The sequence below is a fragment of the Schistocerca americana genome, chromosome 2, assembly GCF_021461395.2.
Source record: "Schistocerca americana isolate TAMUIC-IGC-003095 chromosome 2, iqSchAmer2.1, whole genome shotgun sequence".
NCBI lineage: Eukaryota > Metazoa > Arthropoda > Insecta > Orthoptera > Acrididae > Schistocerca > Schistocerca americana.
In genome coordinates this window covers 1,075,354,692-1,075,377,391 of record NC_060120.1, presented here as the reverse complement: position 1 = coordinate 1,075,377,391, position 22,700 = coordinate 1,075,354,692, and positions in this window count along the sequence as shown.

The following is a 22,700-nucleotide window of genomic DNA, read 5'->3' as shown; positions in this document are numbered from 1 at the left end:
ACAAAGCCGACTTAAGTTCAAGAGAACTGACTCTCTACCTTTTTATGATTTGAACCATTCCTGTGAGACCAGTTTTAGTATCCTATGATTCACATCAGGTTTACTGTATCCCTTGGACCTTCTTATTGATGAAGAAACACAGAAGTTGCATCCGAATTTAATACAAAAGGCACAATGCCGACTTAAGTACAAGAGGACAGACACTCTCACTTTCTATAATTTGAACCTCACCTGTGAGTCCACTTTTAGATTCCGATGCTTCACTTCAGGTTTCCTGTATACCTTGGACATTCTTAATGACGAAGAAACACAGAAATTGCATCCGAATTTAATACAAAAGGCACAATGCCGACTTAAGTACAAAAGAGTCTGACATTCTCACTTTCTATGATTTCAACCTGTCCTGTGAGTCCAGTTTTAGATTCCGATGCTGCCCTTCAGGTTTACTGTATACCTTGGACCTTTTTACTGACGATGAAACACAGAAATGGCATCCGAATTTAATACAAAAGGCTCAATGCCGACTTAAGTACAAGAGGACTGACACTCTAACTTTCTATGATTTGAACCTCTCCTTTGAGTCCAGTTTTATATTCCGAATCTTCACTTCAGGTTTACTGTATATCTTGGACCTTCTTATTGACGATGAAACACAGAAATTGGATCCGAATATAATGCAAAAGGCACAATGCCGACTTAAGTACAAGAGGACTGACACTCTAACTTTCTATGAATTGAACCTCTCCTGTGAGTTCAGTTTTAGATTCCGACGCTTCACTTGGGGTTTACTGTATCCCTTGGACATTCTTATTGACGATGAAACACAGAAATTGCATCCGAATTTAATACAAAAGGCACAATGCGCACTTAAGTACAAGAGGACTTACACTCTAACCTTCTACGATTTGAACCTTTCCTGTGAGTCCAGTTTTAGATTCCGATGCTTCACTTCAGATTTACTGTATCCCTAGGACCTTCGTATTGACGATTAAATACAGAAATTGCGTCCGAATTTAATACAAAAGGCACAATGCCGACATAAGTACAAGAGGACTGACACTCCCACATTCTATGATTTGAAACTCTTCTGTGAGTACAGTTTTAGATTCCGATGCTTCCCTTCAGGTTTACTGTATACCTTGGACCTTTTTTTTGACGACTGAACACAGAAATTGCATCCGAATTTAATACAAAAGGCTCAATGCCGACTTATGTACAAGAGGACGGACACTCTATTTTTCTATGATTTGAACATCTCCTATGAGCCCAGTTTTAGATTCCGATGCTTCCCTTCAGGTTTACTGTATCCCTTGGACCTTCTTATTGACTATGAAACACAGAAATTGCATCCGAATTTAATACAAAATCCGCAATGCCGACTTAAGTAAAAGAACACTGTCACTCTAACTTTCTATGATTTGAACCTCTCCTGTGAGTCCAGTTTTAGATTCCGATGCTTCCCTTCAGGTTTACTGTATACCTTAGACCTTTTTTTTGACGACTGAACACAGAAATTGCATCCGAATTTAATACAAAAGGCACAATGCAGACTTAAGTACAAGAGGAATGACACTCTCACTTTCTACGATTTGAACCTGTCCTGTGAGTCAAGTTTTAGATTCCGATGATTCACTTCAGGTTTCCTATATACCTTGGACCTTCTTATTGACGATGAAACACAGAAATTGCATCCGAATTTAATACAAAAGGCACAATGCCGACTTAAGTACAGGAGGACTGACACTCTCACTTTCGATGATTTGAACCTATCCTCTGCGTCCAGGTTTAGATTCCGATGCGTCACTTCAGGTTTCCTGTATACCTTGGAGGTTCTTATTGACGATGAAACACAGAAATTTCATCCGAATTAAATTCAAAAGGCACAATGCCGACTGAAGTACAAGGGGACTGGCTCTCTAACTTTCTACGATTTGAACCTCTCCTGTGAGTCCAGTTTTAGATTCCGATGATTCACTTCAGGTTTACTGTATCCCTTGGACCTTCTTATTGATGATGAAACACAGAAATTGCATCCGAATTTAATACAAAAGGCACAATGCCGACCTAAGTACAAGAGGACATCCACTCTCACTTTCTATGATTTGAACCTCTCCTGTGAGTCCAGTTTTAGATTCCGATGCTACACTTCAGGTTTATTGTATACCATGGCCCTTCTTATTGACGATGAAGCACAGAAATTCCATCGGAATGAAATTCAAAAGGCACAATGCTGACTTAGGTACAAGATGACTAACACTCTAATTTTCTATGATTTGAACCTCTCCTGTGAGTCCAGTTTTAGAATCCGATGCTTCACTTCAGGTTTACTGTATCCCTTGGACCTTCTTATTGACGATGAAACACAGAAGTTGCATCCGAATGTAATACAAAAGGCACAATGCCGACTTAAGTACAGGAGGACTGACACTCTAAATTTCTATGATTTGAACCTCTCCTATGATTCCAGTTTTAGATTCCCATGCTTCCCTTCAGGTTTACTGTATACCTTGGACCTTCTTATTGACGATGAAACACAAAAATTGCATCCGAATTTAATACAAAAGGCACAATGCCGACTTAAGTACAAGAGGACTGACACTCTAACTTTCTATGATTTGAACCTCTCCTATGATTCCAGTTTTAGGTTCCCATGCTTCCATACAGGTTTACTGTATACCTTGGACCTTCTTATTGACGATGAAACACAAAAATTGCATCCGAATTTATTACAAAAGGCACAATGCCGACTTAAGTACAAGAGGACTGACACTCTAAATTTCTATGATTTGAACCTCACCTGTGAGTCCAGTTTTAGAATCCGATGCTTCCCTTCAGGTTTACTGTATACCTTGGACCTTCTTACTGACGATGAAACACAGAAATTGCATCCGAATTTAATACAAAAGGCGCAATGCCGACTTAAGTAAAAGAACACTGTCACTCTAACTTTCTATGATTTGAACCTCTCCTGTGAGTCCAGTTTTAGATTCCGATGCTTCCCTTCAGGTTTACTGTATACCTTGGACCTTTTTTTTGACGACTGAACACAGAAATTGCATCCGAATTTAATACAAAAGGCACAATGCAGACTTAAGTACAAGAGGAATGACACTCTCACTTTCTATGATTTGAACCTGTCCTGTGAGTCCAGTTTTAAATTCCAATACTTCCCTTCAGTTTTACTGTATACCATGGACCTTCTTACAGGCGATGAAACACAGATATTGCATCCGAATTTAATACAAAACGCACAATGCCGACTTAAGTACAAGAGGACTGACACTCCCACTTTCTATGATTTGAAACTCTTCTGTGAGTACAGTTTTAGATTCCGATGCTTCACTTCAGGTTTCCTATATACCTTGGACCTTCTTATTGACGATGAAACACAGAAATTGCATCCGAATTTAATACAAAAGGCACAATGCCGACTTAAGTACAGGAGGACTGACACTCTCACTTTCGATGATTTGAACCTATCCTCTGCGTCCAGGTTTAGATTCCGATGCGTCACTTCAGGTTTCCTGTATACCTTGGAGGTTCTTATTGACGATGAAACACAGAAATTTAATCCGAATTAAATTCAAAAGGCACAATGCCGACAGAAGTACAAGGGGACTGGCTCTCTAACTTTCTATGATTTGAACCTCTCCTGTGAGTCCAGTTTTAGATTCCGATGATACACTTCAGGTTTACTGTATACCTTGGAACTTCATATTGATGATGAAACACAGAAATTGCATCCGAATTTAATACAAAAGGCACAATGCCGACCTAAGTACAAGAGGACATCCACTCTCACTTTCTATGATTTGAACCTCTCCTGTGAGTCCAGTTTTAGATTCCGATGCTACACTTCAGGTTTATTGTATACCATGGCCCTTCTTATTGACGATGAAGCACAGAAATTCCATCGGAATGAAATTCAAAAGGCACAATGCTGACTTAGGTACAAGATGACTAACACTCTAATTTTCTATGATTTGAACCTCTCCTGTGAGTCCAGTTTTAGAATCCGATGCTTCACTTCAGGTTTACTGTATCCCTTGGACCTTCTTATTGACGATGAAACACAGAAGTTGCATCCGAATGTAATACAAAAGGCACAATGCCGACTTAAGTACAGGAGGACTGACACTCTAACTTTCTATGATTTGAACCTCTCCTATGATTCCAGTTTTAGATTCCCATGCTTCCCTTCAGGTTTACTGTATACCTTGGACCTTCTTATTGACGATGAAACACAAAAATTGCATCCGAATTTAATACAAAAGGCACAATGCCGACTTAAGTACAAGAGGACTGACACTCTAACTTTCTATGATTTGAACCTCTCCTATGATTCCAGTTTTAGATTCCCATGCTTCCATACAGGTTTACAGTATACCTTGGACCTTCTTATTGACGATGAAACACAAAAATTGCATCCGAATTTATTACAAAAGGCACAATGCCGACTTAAGTACAAGAGGACTGACACTCTAAATTTCTATGATTTGAACCTCACCTGTGAGTCCAGTTTTAGAATCCGATGCTTCCCTTCAGGTTTACTGTATACCTTGGACCTTCTTACTGACGATGAAACACAGAAATTGGATCCGAAATTAATGCAAAAGGCACAATGCTGACTTAAGTACAAGAGGACTGACACTCTCACTTTCTATGATTTGAACCTCTCCTGTGGGTCCAGTTTTAGTTTCCGATACTTCACTTCAGGTTTCCTGTATACCTTGGACCTTCATATTAACGATGAAACACAGAAATTGCATCGTAATTAAATTCAGAAGGCGCAATGCCGATTTAGGTACAAGAGAACGGACACTCTAACTTTCTATGATTTGAACCTCTCCTGTGAGTTCAGTTTTAGATTCCGATCCTACACTTCAGGTTTACTGTATACCATGGACCTTCTTATTGACGATGAAGCACAGAAATTGCATTGAAGTGAAATTCAAAAGGCGCAATGCCGACTTACGTACAAGAGGACGGACACTCTAACTTTCTATGATTTGAACCTCTCCTGTGAGTCCAGTTTTAGATACCGATCCTACACTTCAGGTTTCCTGTATGCCTTGGACCTTCTTATTGACGATGAAACACAGATATTGCATCCGAATTAAATTGAAAAGGCACAAAGCCGACTTAAGTTCAAGAGAACTGACTCTCTACCTTTTTATGATTTGAACCATTCCTGTGAGACCAGTTTTAGTATCCTATGATTCACATCAGGTTTACTGTATCCCTTGGACCTTCTTATTGATGAAGAAACACAGAAGTTGCATCCGAATTTAATACAAAAGGCACAATGCCGACTTAAGTACAAGAGGACAGACACTCTCACTTTCTATAATTTGAACCTCACCTGTGAGTCCACTTTTAGATTCCGATGCTTCACTTCAGGTTTCCTGTATACCTTGGACATTCTTAATGACGAAGAAACACAGAAATTGCATCCGAATTTAATACAAAAGGCACAATGCCGACTTAAGTACAAAAGAGTCTGACATTCTCACTTTCTATGATTTCAACCTGTCCTGTGAGTCCAGTTTTAGATTCCGATGCTGCCCTTCAGGTTTACTGTATACCTTGGACCTTCTTACTGACGATGAAACACAGAAATGGCATCCGAATTTAATACAAAAGGCTCAATGCCGACTTAAGTACAAGAGGACTGACACTCTAACTTTCTATGATTTGAACCTCTCCTTTGAGTCCAGTTTTATATTCCGAATCTTCACTTCAGGTTTACTGTATATCTTGGACCTTCTTATTGACGATGAAACACAGAAATTGGATCCGAATATAATGCAAAAGGCACAATGCCGACTTAAGTACAAGAGGACTGACACTCTAACTTTCTATGAATTGAACCTCTCCTGTGAGTTCAGTTTTAGATTCCGACGCTTCACTTGGGGTTTACTGTATCCCTTGGACATTCTTATTGACGATGAAACACAGAAATTGCATCCGAATTTAATACAAAAGGCACAATGCGCACTTAAGTACAAGAGGACTTACACTCTAACCTTCTACGATTTGAACCTTTCCTGTGAGTCCAGTTTTAGATTCCGATGCTTCACTTCAGATTTACTGTATCCCTAGGACCTTCGTATTGACGATTAAATACAGAAATTGCGTCCGAATTTAATACAAAAGGCACAATGCCGACATAAGTACAAGAGGACTGACACTCCCACTTTCTATGATTTGACACTCTTCTGTGAGTACAGTTTTAGATTCCGATGCTTCACTTCAGGTTTCCTGTATACCTTGGACCTTCTTATTGACGATGAAACACAGAAATTGCATCCGAATTAAATTCAAAAGGCACAATGTCGACTTATGTACAAGAGGACGGACACTCTATTTTTCTATGATTTGAACATCTCCTATGAGCCCAGTTTTAGATTCCGATGCTTCCCTTCAGGTTTACTGTATCCCTTGGACCTTCTTATTGACTATGAAACACAGAAATTGCATCCGAATTTAATACAAAAGGCGCAATGCCGACTTAAGTAAAAGAACACTGTCACTCTAACTTTCTATGATTTGAACCTCTCCTGTGAGTCCAGTTTTAGATTCCGATGCTTCCCTTCAGGTTTACTGTATACCTTAGACCTTTTTTTTGACGACTGAACACAGAAATTGCATCCGAATTTAATACAAAAGGCACAATGCAGACTTAAGTACAAGAGGAATGACACTCTCACTTTCTACGATTTGAACCTGTCCTGTGAGTCAAGTTTTAGATTCCGATGATTCACTTCAGGTTTCCTATATACCTTGGACCTTCTTATTGACGATGAAACACAGAAATTGCATCCGAATTTAATACAAAAGGCACAATGCCGACTTAAGTACAGGAGGACTGACACTCTCACTTTCGATGATTTGAACCTATCCTCTGCGTCCAGGTTTAGATTCCGATGCGTCACTTCAGGTTTCCTGTATACCTTGGAGGTTCTTATTGACGATGAAACACAGAAATTTCATCCGAATTAAATTCAAAAGGCACAATGCCGACTGAAGTACAAGGGGACTGGCTCTCTAACTTTCTATGATTTGAACCTCTCCTGTGAGTCCAGTTTTAGATTCCGATGATTCACTTCAGGTTTACTGTATCCCTTGGACCTTCTTATTGATGATGAAACACAGAAATTGCATCCGAATTTAATACAAAAGGCACAATGCCGACCTAAGTACAAGAGGACATCCACTCTCACTTTCTATGATTTGAACCTCTCCTGTGAGTCCAGTTTTAGATTCCGATGCTACACTTCAGGTTTATTGTATACCATGGCCCTTCTTATTGACGATGAAGCACAGAAATTCCATCGGAATGAAATTCAAAAGGCACAATGCTGACTTAGGTACAAGATGACTAACACTCTAATTTTCTATGATTTGAACCTCTCCTGTGAGTCCAGTTTTAGAATCCGATGCTTCACTTCAGGTTTACTGTATCCCTTGGACCTTCTTATTGACGATGAAACACAGAAGTTGCATCCGAATGTAATACAAAAGGCACAATGCCGACTTAAGTACAGGAGGACTGACACTCTAAATTTCTATGATTTGAACCTCTCCTATGATTCCAGTTTTAGATTCCCATGCTTCCCTTCAGGTTTACTGTATACCTTGGACCTTCTTATTGACGATGAAACACAAAAATTGCATCCGAATTTAATACAAAAGGCACAATGCCGACTTAAGTACAAGAGGACTGACACTCTAACTTTCTATGATTTGAACCTCTCCTATGATTCCAGTTTTAGGTTCCCATGCTTCCATACAGGTTTACTGTATACCTTGGACCTTCTTATTGACGATGAAACACAAAAATTGCATCCGAATTTATTACAAAAGGCACAATGCCGACTTAAGTACAAGAGGACTGACACTCTAAATTTCTATGATTTGAACCTCACCTGTGAGTCCAGTTTTAGAATCCGATGCTTCCCTTCAGGTTTACTGTATACCTTGGACCTTCTTACTGACGATGAAACACAGAAATTGGATCCGAAATTAATGCAAAAGGCACAATGCCGACTTAAGTACAAGAGGACTGACACTCTCACTTTCTATGATTTGAACCTCTCCTGTGGGTCCAGTTTTAGTTTCCGATACTTCACTTCAGGTTTCCTGTATACCTTGGACCTTCATATTGACGATGAAACACAGAAATTGCATCGTAATTAAATTCAGAAGGCGCAATGCCGACTTAGGTACAAGAGAACGGACACTCTAACTTTCTATGATTTGAACATCTCCTGTGAGTTCAGTTTTAGATTCCGATCCTACACTTCAGGTTTACTGTATACCATGGACCTTCTTATTGACGATGAAGCACAGAAATTGCATTGAAGTGAAATTCAAAAGGCGCAATGCCGACTTACGTACAAGAGGACGGACACTCTAACTTTCTATGATTTGAACCTCTCCTGTGAGTCCAGTTTTAGATACCGATCCTACACTTCAGGTTTCCTGTATGCCTTGGACCTTCTTATTGACGATGAAACACAGATATTGCATCCGAATTAAATTGAAAAGGCACAAAGCCGACTTAAGTTCAAGAGAACTGACTCTCTAACTTTTTATGATTTGAACCATTCCTGTGAGACCAGTTTTAGTATCCTATGATTCACATAAGGTTTACTGTATCCCTTGGACCTTCTTATTGATGAAGAAACACAGAAGTTGCATCCGAATTTAATACAAAAGGCACAATGCCGACTTAAGTACAAGAGGACAGACACTCTCACTTTCTATAATTTGAACCTCACCTGTGAGTCCAGTTTTAGATTCCGATGCTGCCCTTCAGGTTTACTGTATACCTTGGACCTTCTTACTGACGATGAAACACAGAAATGGCATCCGAATTTAATACAAAAGGCTCAATGCCGACTTAAGTACAAGAGGACTGACACTCTAACTTTCTATGATTTGAACCTCTCCTTTGAGTCCAGTTTTATATTCCGATGCTTCACTTCAGGTTTACTGTATATCTTGGACCTTCTTATTGACGATGAAACACAGAAATTGGATCCGAATATAATGCAAAAGGCACAATGCCGACTTAAGTACAAGAGGACTGACACTCTAACTTTCTATGAATTGAACCTCTCCTGTGAGTCCAGTTTTAGATTCCGACGCTTCACTTGGAGTTTACTGTATCCCTTGGACATTCTTATTGACGATGAAACACAGAAATTGCATCCGAATTTAATACAAAAGGCACAATGCGCACTTAAGTACAAGAGGACTTACACTCTAACCTTCTACGATTTGAACCTTTCCTGTGAGTCCAGTTTTAGATTCCGATGCTTCACTTCAGATTTACTGTATCCCTAGGACCTTCGTATTGACGATTAAATACAGAAATTGCGTCCAAATTTAATACAAAAGGCACAATGCCGACATAAGTACAAGAGGACTGACACTCTAACTTTCAATGATTAGAACCTCTCCTGCGAGTCCAGTTTTGGATTCCGATTTTGCACTTCAGGTTTACTGTATCCCTTGGACCTTCTTTTTAACGGTGAAGCACAGAAATTGCATCGGAATGAAATTCAAAAGGCACAATGCCGACTTAAGTACAAGAGGACTGACACTCTACCTTTCTACAATTTGAACCACTCCTGTGAGTCCAGTTTTAGATTCCGATGCTTCACTTCAGGTTTACTGTATACCTTGGACCTTCTTATTGACGATGAATCACAGATATTGCATCGGATTTAAATTCAAAAGCACAATGCCGACTTAACTACAAGAGGACTGACACTCTAACTTTCTATGAATTGAACCTCTCCTGTGAGTCCAGTTTTAGATTCCGACGCTTCACTTGAGGTTTACTGTATACCTTGGACCTTCTTATTGACGATGAAACACAGAAATTGCATCGGAATTAAATTCAAAAGCACAATGCCGACTTAACTACAAGAGGACTGACACTCTAACTTTCAATGAAATAAATCTCTCCTGTGAGTCCAGTTTTAGATTCCGATGCATCCCTTCAGGTTTCTGTATACCTTCGACCTTCTTACTGACGATGAAACACAGAAATTGCATCGGAATTAAATTCAAAAGCACAATGCCGACTTAACTACAAGAGGACTGACACTCTAACTTTCAATGAAATAAATCTCTCGTGTGAGTCCAGTTTTGGATACTGATTCAACCCTTCAGGTTTACTGTATACCTTCGACCTTCGTACTGACTTTGAAAAACAGAAATTGCATCCGAATTTAATACAAAAGGCACAATGCCGACTTAAGTACAAGAGGACTGACACTCTAACTTTCTATGATTTGAACCTCTCCTGTGAGTCCAGTTTTAGATTCCGATGCATCACTTCAGGTTTACTGTATACCTTGGACCTCCTTATTGACGATGAAACACAGAAATTGGATCCGAATTTAATGCAAAAGGCACAATGCCGACTTAAGTACAAGAGGATTGACACTCTCAGTTTCTATGATTTGAAACTCTCCTGTGAGTACAGTTTAAGATTCCGATGCTTCACTTCAGGTTTCCTGTGTACCTTGGACTTCTCATTGACGATGAAACACAGAAATTTCATCCGAATTTAATACAAAAGGCACAGTGCCGACTTACGTACAAGAGGACTGACACTCTAACTTTCTATGATTTGAACCTCTCCTGTGAGTCTAGTTTTAGATTTCGATGCTTCCCTTCAGGTTTACTGTATACCTTGGACCTTCTTATTGACGATGAAACACAGAAATTGCATCCGAATTCAATACAAAAAGCACAATGCCGACTTAAGTACTAGAGGACTGACACTCTAACTTTCTATGATTTGAACCTCTCCTTTGAGTCCAGTTTTATATTCCGATGCTTCACTTCAGGTTTACTGTATACCTTGGACCTTCTTATTGACGATGAAACACAGAAATAGGATCCGATTTAATGCAAAAGCACAATGCCGACTTAAGAACAAGAGGACTGACACTCTAACTTTCTATGAATTGAACCTCTCCTGTGAGTCCAGTTTTAGATTCCGACGCTTCACTTGAGGTTTACTGTATCCCTTGGACATTCTTATTGGCGATGAAACACAGAAATTGCATCCGAATTTAGTACAAAAGGCACAATGCGCACTTAAGTACAAGAGGACTGACACTTTAACCTTCTAGGATTTGAACCTCTCCTGTGAGTCCAGTTTTGGATTCCGATGCTTCACTACAGGTTTACTGTATACCTTGGAACTTCTTACTGACGAAGAAACACAGTAATTGCATCGGAATAAAAATTCAAAACGCACAATGACGACTTAAGTACAAGAGTACTGACACTCTACCTTTCTACAATTTGAACCACTCCTATGAGTCCAGTTTTAGATTCCAATGCTTCACTTCAGGTTTACTGTATACCTTGGACCTTCTTATTGACGATGAAACACAGAAATAGGATCCGATTTAATGCAAAAGCACAATGCCGACTTAAGAACAAGAGGACTGACACTCTAACTTTCTATGAATTGAACCTCTCCTGTGAGTCCAGTTTTAGATTCCGACGCTTCACTTGAGGTTTACTGTATACCTTGGACCTTCTTATTGACGATGAAACACAGAAATTGCATCGGAATTAAATTCAAAAGCACAATGCCGACTTAACTACAAGAGGACTGACACTCTAACTTTCAATGAAATAAATCTCTCCTGTGAGTCCAGTTTTAGATTCCGATGCATCCCTTCAGGTTTCTGTATACCTTCGACCTTCTTACTGACGATGAAACAATGAAATTGCATTCGAATTTAATACAAAAGGCACAATGCCGACTTAAGTACGAGAGGACTGACACTCTAACTTTCTACAATTTGAACCTCTCCTGTGAGTCCAGTTTTAGATATCGATGCCTCACTTCAGGTTTACTGTATCCCTTGGACCTTCTTATTGACGATGAAACTCAGAAACTGCATCCGAATTTAATACATGAGGCACAATGCCGACTTATGTACAAGAGGACTGACACTCTAACTTTCTATGATTTGAACCTCTCCTGTGAGTCCAGTTTTAGATTCCGATGCATCACTTCAGGTTTACTATATACCTTGGACCTTCTTATTGACGATGGAACACAGAAATTGGATCCGAATTTAATGCAAAAGGCACAATGCTGACTTAAGTACAAAAGGATTGACACTCTCAGTTTCTATGATTTCAAACTCTCCTGTGAGTACAGTTTAAGATTCCGATGCTTCACTTCAGGTTTCCTGTATACCTTGGACCTTCTCATTGACGGTGAAACACAGAAATTGCATCCGAATTTAATACAAAAGGCACAGTGCCGACTTAAGTACAAGAGGACTGACACTCTAACTTTCTATGATTTGAACCTCTCCTGTGAGTCCAGTTTTAGATTTCGATGCTTCCCTTCAGGTTTACTGTATACCTTAGACCTCCTTGTTGACGATGAAACACAGAAATTGCATCCGAATTTAATACAAAAAGCACAATGCCGACTTAAGTACAAGAGGACTGACACTCTCACTTTCTATGATTTGAACCTCTCCTGTGAGTCCAGTTTTACATTCCGATGCCTCACTTCAGGTTTCCTGTATACCTTGGACCTTCTTATTGACGATCAAACACAGATATTGAATCCAAATTATATTGAAAAGGCACAATGCCGACTTAAGTACAAGAGAACTGACTCTCTAACTTTCTATTGATTGAACCACTCCTGTGAGTCCAGTTTTAGATTCCTATGATTCACTTCAGGTTTATTGTATCCCTTGGACCTCCCTATTGATGAAGAAACACAGAAATTGCATCCGAATTTAATACAAAAGGTACAATGCCGACTTAAGTACAAGAAGACAGACACTCTCACTTTCTATGATTTGAACATCACCTGTGAATCCACTTTTAGATTCCGATGCTTCACATCAGGTTTCCTGTATACCTTGGACCTTCTTATTGACGATGAAACACTGAAATTGCATCTGAATTTAATACGAAAGGCACAATGCCGACTTAAGTACAAGTGGACTGACATTCTCACTTTCTATGATTTGAACCTGTCCTGTGAGTCCAGTTTTAGATTCCGTTGCTTCCCTTCAGGTTTACTGTATACCTTGAACCTTCTTACTGACGATGAAACACAGAAATTGCATCCGAATGTAATACAAAAGGCACAATGCCTACTTAAGTACAAGGTTACTGACACTCTAAATTTCTATGATTTGAACCTCTCCTTTGGGTCCAGTTTTCAATTCCGATGCTTCACTTGAGGTTTACTGTATACCTTGTACCTTCTTATTGACGATGAAACACAGAAATTGTATCCGAATTTAATGCAACAGGCACAATGCCGACTTAAGTACAAGAGGACTGATACTCTAACTTTGTGTGAATTGAACCTCTCCTGTGAGTCCAGTTTTAGATTCCGATGCTTCACTTGAGGTTTACTGTATCCCTTGGACATTCTAATTGACGATGAAACACAGAAATTACATCCGAATTCAATACAAAAGGCACAATGCGCACTTAAGTACAAGAGGACTGACACTCTAATCTTCTAGGATTTGAACCTCTCCTGTGAGTCCAGCTTTATATTCCGATGCTTCACTTCAGATTTACTGTATCCCTAGGACCTTCGTATTGACGATGAAACACAGAAATTGCATCCGAATTTAATACAAAAGGCACAATGCCGACTTAAGTACAAGAGGACTGACACTCTAACTTTCAATGATTAGAACCTCTCCTGTGAATCCAGTTTTAGATACCGAATTTTTCACTTCAGGTTTACTGTATCCCTTGGACCTTCTTTTTAACGGTGAAGCACAGAAATTGCATCAGAATGAAATTCAAAAGGCACAATGCCGTCTTAAGTACAAGAGGGCTGTCACTCTACCTTTCTACAATTTGAACCACTCCTGTGAGTCCAGTTTCAGATTCCGATGCTTCACTTCAGGTTTACTGTATACCTTGAACCTTCTTATTGAAGATGAAACACAGAAATTGCATCGGAATTAAATTGAAAAGCACAATACCGGCTTAAGTACAAGAGGACTTACACTCTAACTTTCAAAGATATAAATCTCTCCTGTGAGTCCAGTTTTAGATTCCGATGCATCCCTTCAGGTTTACTGTATACCTTCGACCGTCTTACTGACGATGAAACACAGAAATTGCATCCGAATTTAATACAAAAGGCACAATGCCGACTTAAGTACAAGAGGACTGACACTCTAACTTTCTGTAATTTGAACCTCTCCTGCGAGTCCAGTTTTAGATTCCGATGCCTCACTTCAGGTTTACTGTATCCCTTGGACCTTCTTATTGACGATGAAACGCAGAAATTGCATCCGAATTTAATACAAGATTCACAATGCCGACTTAAGTACAAGAGGACTGACACTCTAATTTTCTATGATTTGAACCTCTCCTGTGAGTCCAGTTTTAGATTCCGATGCATCACTTCAGGTTTACTGTATCCCTTGGACCTTCTTATTGACGATGAAACGCAGAAATTGCATCCGAATTTAATACAAGAGGCACAATGCCGACTTAAGTACAAGAGGACTGACACTCTAACTTTCTATGATTTGAACCTCTCCTTTGGGTCCAGTTTTATATTCCGATGCTTCACTTGAGGTTTACTGTATACTTTGGACCTTCTTATTGACGATGAAACACAGAAATTGTATCCGAATTTAATGCAAAAGGCACAATGGCGACTTACGTACAAGATGACTGACACTCAAACTTTCTATGATTTAAACCTCTCCTGTGAGTCCAGTTTCAGAATCCGATGCTTCACTTCAGGTTTACTGTATCCCTTGGACCTTATTATTGACGATGAAACACAGAAATAGCATCCGAATGTAATACAAAAGGCACAATGCCAACTTAAGTACAAGAGGCCTGACACTCTAACTTTCTATGATTTGAACCTCTTCTGCGAGTCCAGTTTTAGAATTCGATGCTTCCCTTCAGGTTTACTGTATACCTTGGACCTTCTTATTGACGATGAAACGCAGAAATTTCATCCGAATTTAATACAAAAAGCACAATGCCGACTTAAGTACAAGAGGACTGACACTCTCACTTTCTATGATTTGAACCTCTCCTGTGAGTCCAGTTTTAGATTCCGATGCTTCACTTCAGGTTTCCTGTATACCTTGGACCTTCTTATTGACGATGAAACACAGATATTGCATCCGAATTAAATTGAAAAGGCACAATTCCGACTTAAGTGCAAGAGGACTGACTCTCTAACTTTCTATGATTTGAACCACTCCTGAGAGTCCAGTTTTAGATTCCTATGATTCACTTCAGGTTTACTGTATCCCTTGGACCTTCTTATTGATGAAGAAACACAGAAATTGCATCCGAATATAATACAAAAGGCACAATGCCGACTTATGTACATGAGGACAGACACTCTCACTTTCTATGATTTGAACCTCACCTGTGAGTCCACTTTTAGATACCGAAGCTCCGCTTCAGGTATCCTGTATACATTGGACCTTCTTATTGACGATGAAACACAGAAATTGCATCCGAATTTAATACAAAAGGCACAATGCCGACTTAAGTACAAGAGGACTGACATTCTCACTTCCTATGATTTGAACCTGTCCTGTGAGTCCAGTTTTAGATTCCGATGCTTCCCTTCAGGTTTACTGTATACCTTGGACCTTCTTACTGACGATGTAACACAGAAATTGCATCCGAATTTAATACAAATGGCACAATGCCGACTTAAGTGCAAGAGGACTGACACTCTAAATTTCTATGAATTGAAACTCTCCTTTGAGTCCAGTTTTATATTCCGATGCTTCACTTCAGATTTACTGTATACCTTGGATCTTCTTATTGACGATGAAACACAGAAATTGGATCCGAATTTAATGCAAAAGAAATGCCGACTTAAATACAAGAGGACAGACACTCTAACTTTCTATGAATTGAACCTCTCCTGTGAGTCCAGTTTTAGATTCCGACGCTTCATTTGAGGTTTACTGTATCCCTTGGACATTCTTATTGACAATGAAACACAGAAATTGCATCCGAATTTAATACAAAAGGCACAATGCGCACTTATGTACAAGAGGACTGACACTCTAACCTTCTAGGATTTGAACCTCTCCTGTGAGTCCAGTTTTAGATTCCGATGCTGCAATACAGGTTCACTGTATACCGTGGAACTTCTTACTGACGAAGAAACACAGTAATTGCATTGGAATAAAAATTCAAAAGGCACAATGCCGACTTAAGTACAAGACGACTGACACTCTACCTTCTACGATTTGAACCTCTCCTGTGAGTCCAGTTTTAGATTCCGATGCTTCACTTCAGATTTACTGTATCCCTAGGACCTTCTTATTGACGATGAAATACAGAAATTGCATCCGAATTTAATACAAAAGGCACAATTTTGACTTAAGTACAAGAGGACTGACACTCTAACTTTCAATGATTAGAACCTCTCCTGTGAGTCCAGTTTTTGATTCCGATTTTTCACTTCAGGTTTACCGTCTCCCTTGGACCTTCTTTTTAACGGTGAAGCACAGATATTGCATCGGAATGAAATTCAAAAGGCACAATGCCGACTTAAGTACAAGAGGACTGACACTCTACATTTCTACAATTTGAACCACTCCTGTGAGTCCAGTTTTAGATTCCGATGCTTCACTTCAGGTTTACTGTATACCTTGGACCTTCTTATTGACGATGAAACACAGAAATTGCATCGGAATTAAATTCAAAAGCACAATGCCGACTTAAGTACAAGAGGACTGACACTCTAACTTTCAATGATTTGAATCTGTCCTGTGAGTCCAGTTTTAGATTCCGATGCATCCCTTCATGTTTACTATATACCGTCGACCTCCTTATTGATGATGAAACACAGAAATTGCATCCGAATTTAATACAAAAGGCACAATGCCGACTTAAGAACAAGAGGACTGACACTCTCACTTTCTATGATTTGAACCTCTCCTGTGAGTCCAGTTTTAGATTCCAATGCTTCCCTTCAGTTTTACTGTATACCATGGACCTTCGTACAGGCGATGAAACACAGAAATTGCATCCGAATTTAATACAAAAGGCACAATGCCGACTTAAGTACAAGAGGACTGACAATCTAACTTTCTATAATTTGAACCTCTCCTGTGTGAGTCCAGTTTTAGATTCCGATGCCTCACTTCAGGTTTACTGTATCCCTTGGACCATCTTATTGACGATGAAACACAGAAATCGCATCCGAATTTAATACAAGAGGCACAATGCCGACTTAAGTACAAGAGGACTGACACTCTAACTTTCTATGAATTGAACCTCTCCTGTGAGTCCAGTTTTAGATTCCGATGCATCACTTCAGGTTTACTGTATACCTTGGACCTTCTTATTGACGATGAAACACAGAAATTGGATCCGAATGTAATGCAAAAGGCACAATGCGCGACTTAAGTACAAGAGGATTGACACTCTCAGTTTCTATGATTTGAAACTCTCCTGTGAGTACAGTTTAAGATTCCGATGCTTCACTTCAGGTTTCCTGTATACCTTGGACCTTTTCACTGACGATGAAACACAGAAATTGCATCCGAACTTAATACAAAAGGCACAGTGCCGACTTGAGTACAAGAGGGCTGACACTCTCACTTTCAATGATTTGAACCTCTCCTGTGAGTCCAGTTTTAGATTCCGATGGTTCACTTCAGGTTTCCCGTGTACCTTGGACCTTCTTATTGACGATGAAACACAGATATTGCATCCGAATTAAATTCAAAAGGCACAATGCCGACTTAAGTACAAGAGGGCTGACTCCTTAACTGTCTATGATTTGAACCTCTCCTGTGAGTCCAGTTTTAGATTCCAGTGATTCACTTCAGGTTTACTGTATCCCTTGGACCTTCTTATTCACGATGAATTACAGAAATTGCTTCCGAATTTGATACAAAGGACACAATATCGACTTATGTACAAGTGGACTGACATTCTCACGTTCTATGATTTGAACCTCTCCTGTGGGTCCAGTTTTAGATTCCGATGCTTCACTTCATGTTTTCTGTATACCTTGGACCTTCTTATTGACGATGAAACACAGAAATTGCATCCGAATTTAATACAAAAGGCACAATGCCGACTTAAGTACGAGAGGACTGACACTCTCATTTTGTTTGATTTGAACCTCACCTGTGAGTCCAGTTTTAGATTCCGATGCTTCACAACAGGTTCACTGTATACCTTGGACCTTCTTATTGACGATGAAACACAGAAATTGAATCGGAATTAAATTCAAAAGGCACAATGCCGACTTAAGTACAAGAGGACTGACACTCTACCTTTTACGATTTGAACCTCTCCTGTGAGTCCAGTTTTAGATTGCGATGCTTCACTTCAGGTTTACTGTATCCCTAGGACCTTCGTATTGACGATGAAACACAGAAATTGCATCCGAATTTAATACAAAAGGCACAATTTTGACTTAAGTACAAGAGGACTGACACTCTAACATTCAATGATTAGAACCTCTCCTGTGAGTCCAGTTTTTGATTCCGATTTTTCACTTCAGGTTTACTGTCTCCCTTGGACCTTCTTTTTAACGGTGAAGCACAGAAATTGCATCATAATGAAATTCAAAAGGCACAATGCCGACTTAAGTACAAGAGGACTGACACTCTACCTTTCTACAATTTGAACCAATCCTGTCAGTCCAGTTTTAGATTCCGATGCTTCACTTCAGGTTTACTATATACCTTCGACCTTCTTACTGATGATGAAACACAGAAATTGCATCCGAATTTGATACAAAAGGCACAATGCCGACCTAAGTACAAGAGGATTGACACTCTCAGTTTCTATGATTTGAAACTCTCCTGTGAGTACAGTTTAAGATTCCGATGCTTCACTTCAGGTTTCCTGTATACCTTGGACCTTTTCATTGACGATGAAACACAGAAATTGCATCCGAACTTAATACAAAAGGCACAGTTCCGACTTAAGTACAAGAGGGCTGGCACTCTCACTTTCAATGATTTGAACCTCTCCTGTTAGTCCAGTTTTAGATTCCGATGCTTCACTTCAGGTTTCCTGTATACCTTGGACCCTCTTATTGACGATGAAACACAGATATTGCATCCGAATTAAATTCAAAAGGCACAATGCCGACTTAAGTACAAGAGGGCTGACTCTCTAACTGTCTATGATTTGAACCTCTCCTGTCAGTCCAGTTTTAGATTTCAGTGATTCACTTCAGGTTTACTGTATCCCTTGGACCTTCTTGTTGACGATGAATTACAGAAATTGCATCCGAATTTAATACAAAGGACACAATATCGACTTATGTACAAGTGGACTGACACTCTCACTTTCTATGATTTGAACCTCTCCTGTGGGTCCAGTTTTAGATTCCGATGCTTCACTTCATGTTTCCTGTATACCTTGGACCTTCTTATTGACGATGAAACACAGAAATTGCATCCGAATTTAATACAAAAGGCACAATGCCGACTTAAGTACAAGAGGACTGACACTCTCACTTTGTTTGATTTGAACCTTTCCTGTGAGTCCAGTTTTAGATTCCGATGCTTCACAACAGGTTCACTGTATACCTTGGACCTTCTTATTGACGATGAAACACAGAAATTGCATCGGAATTAAATTCAAAAGGAACAATGCCGACTTAAGTACAAGAGGACTGACACTCTATCTTTCTATGATTTGTACCTCTCCTGTGAGTCCAGTTTTAGATTCGGATGTTTCACTTCAGGTTTACTGTATACCGTGGACCTTCTTATTGTCGATGAAGCCCAGAAATTGCTTCGGAATTAAATTCAAAAGGCACAATGCCGACTTAAATACAAGAGGTCTGACACTCTAACTTTCTATGATATGAACCTCTCCTGTGAGTCCAGTTTTAGATTCCGATGCTTCACTTCAGGTTTACTGTATCCTTTTTACCTTCATATTGACGATGAAGCCCAGAAATTGCATCGAAATTAAATTCAAAAGGCACAATGCCGACCTAAGCACAGGAGGACTGACACTCTAACATTCTATGATTTGAAGCTCTCCTGTGAGTCCAGTTTTAGATTCCGATGCTTCACTTCAGTTTTACTGTATCCCTTGGACCTTCTTATTGACTATGAAACACTGAAATTGCATCGGAATTAAATTCGAAAGGCACAATGCCGACTTAAGTACAAGAGGACTGACACTCTAACTTTCTATGATTTGAACCTCTCCTGTGAGTCCAGTTTTAGATTCGGATGCTTCACTTCAGGTTTACTGTATCCCTTGGACCTTCTTATTGACGAAGAAGCACAGACATTGCATCGAAATTAAATTCAAAAGGCACAATGCCGACTTAAGTACAAGAGGACTGATACTCTAACTTTCAATGATTTGAACCTCTCCTGTGAGTCCAGTTTTGGATTCCGATGCTTCACTTCAGGTTTACTGTATCCCTTTGACCTTCTTATTGACGATGAAGCACAGAAATTGCTTCGCAATTAAATTCAAAAGGCACAATGCCGACTTAAGTAAAAGAGGACTGTCACTCTAACTTTCTATGATTTGATCCTCTCCTGTGAGTCCAGGTTTAGAATCCGATGCTTCACTTCAGGTTTACTATATCCCTTGGACCTTCTTATTCACGATGAAGCACAGAAATTGCATCGGAATTAAATTCAAAAGGCACAGTGCCGACATAAGTACAAGAGGAGTGAAACTCTAAATTTCTATGATTTGAACGTCTCCTGTGATTCCAGTTTTAGATTCCGATGCTTCACTTCAGGTTTAGTGTATCCCTTGGAACTTCTTATTGACGATGAAACATAGAAATTGCATCCGAATTTAATACAAAAGGCACAATGACGACTAAAGTACAAAAGGACTGACACTCTAACTTTCTATGGTTTAAACATCTCCTGTAAGTCCAGTTTTAGTTTCCGATGCTTCACTTCAGGTTTAGTGTATCCCTTGGACCTTCTTATTGACGATGAAGCACAGAAATTGCATCGGAATTAAATTGAAAAGTCACAATGCCGACTTAAGTACAAGAGGACTGACACTCTAACTTTGTATGATTTGAACCTCTCCTATGAGTCCAGTTTTAGATTCCGATGCTTCACTTCAGGTTTACTGATTCCCTTTTACCTTCATATTGACGATGAAGCACAGAAATTGCATCGAAATTAAATTCAAAAGGCACAATGCCGACCTAAGAACAGGAGGACTGACACTCTAACATTCTATGATTTGAAGCTCTCCTGTGAGACCAGTTTTAGATACCGACGCTTCACTTCAGGTTTACTGTATCCCTTGGACCTTCATATTGACGATGAAACACAGAAATTGAATCGGAATTAAATTCAAAAGGCACACCGCCGACTTAAGTACACGAGGACTGACACTCTAACTTTCTTTGATTTGAACCTCTCCTGTGAGTCCAGTTTTAGATTCCGATGCTTCACTTCAGGTTTACTGTATCCCTTGGACATTCTAATTGACGATGAAACACAGAAATAGCATCGGAATTAAATTCAAAAGGCACAATGCCGATTTAAGTACAGGAGGACTGGCACTCAATCTTTCTATGATTTGTACCTCTCCTGTGAGTCCAGTTTTAGATTCCGATGCTTCACTTCAGGTTTACTTTATCCCAGGGACGTTCTTATCGACGATGAAGCACAGAAATCGTATCGGAATTAAATTCAAAATGCACAATGCCGACTTAAGTACAAGAGTACTGACACTCTAACTTTCTATGATATGAACCTCTCCTGTGAGTCCTGTTTTAGATTCCGAAGCTTCACTTCAGGTTTACTGTATCCCTTGGACCTTCGTATTGACGATGAAACACAGGAATTCCATCGGATTTAAATTCAAAAGGCACAAAGACGACTTAAGTACAAGAGGACTGACACTCTAACTTTCTATGATATGAGCCTCTCCTGTGAGTCCAGTTTTAGATTCTGATGTTTCACTTCTGGTTTATTGTATACCTTGGTCCTTCTTATTGACGATGAAGCACAGAAATTGAATCGGAATTGTATTAAAAAGACACAGTGCCGACTTATGTAATGATTTGAACCTCTCCTGTGAGTCCAGTTTTAGAATCCGATGCATCACTTCAGGTTTACTGTATCCGTTGGACCTTCTTATTGACGATGAAACACAGAAATTGCATCGGAATTGAATTCAAAAGGCACAATGCCGACTTAGGTACAAGAGGACTGTCACTCTAACTTTCTATGATTTGAACCTCCACGTTGAGTCCAGTTTTAGATTCCGATGCTTCACTTCAAGTTTACTGTATACCTTGGACCTTCTTGTTGACGATGAAACACAGAAATTGCATCCAAATTTAATACAAAAGGCACAATGCCGACTTAAGTACAAGACGACTGACACTCTCACTTTCTATGATTTGAACCTCTCCTGTGAGTCCAGTTTTCGATTCAGCTGCATCCCTTCAGGTTTACTGTATACCTTGGCCCTGCTTACTGACGATGAAACACAGAAATTGCATCCGAATTGAATACAAAAGGCACAATGTCGACATAAGTACAAGAGGACTGACACTTTAACTTTCTATGATTTGTACCTCTCCTGTGAGTCCAGTTTTAGATTCCGATGCTTCACTTCAGGTTTACTGTATACCTTGTACCTTCTTATTGACGATGAAACACAGAAATTGGATCCGAATGTAATGC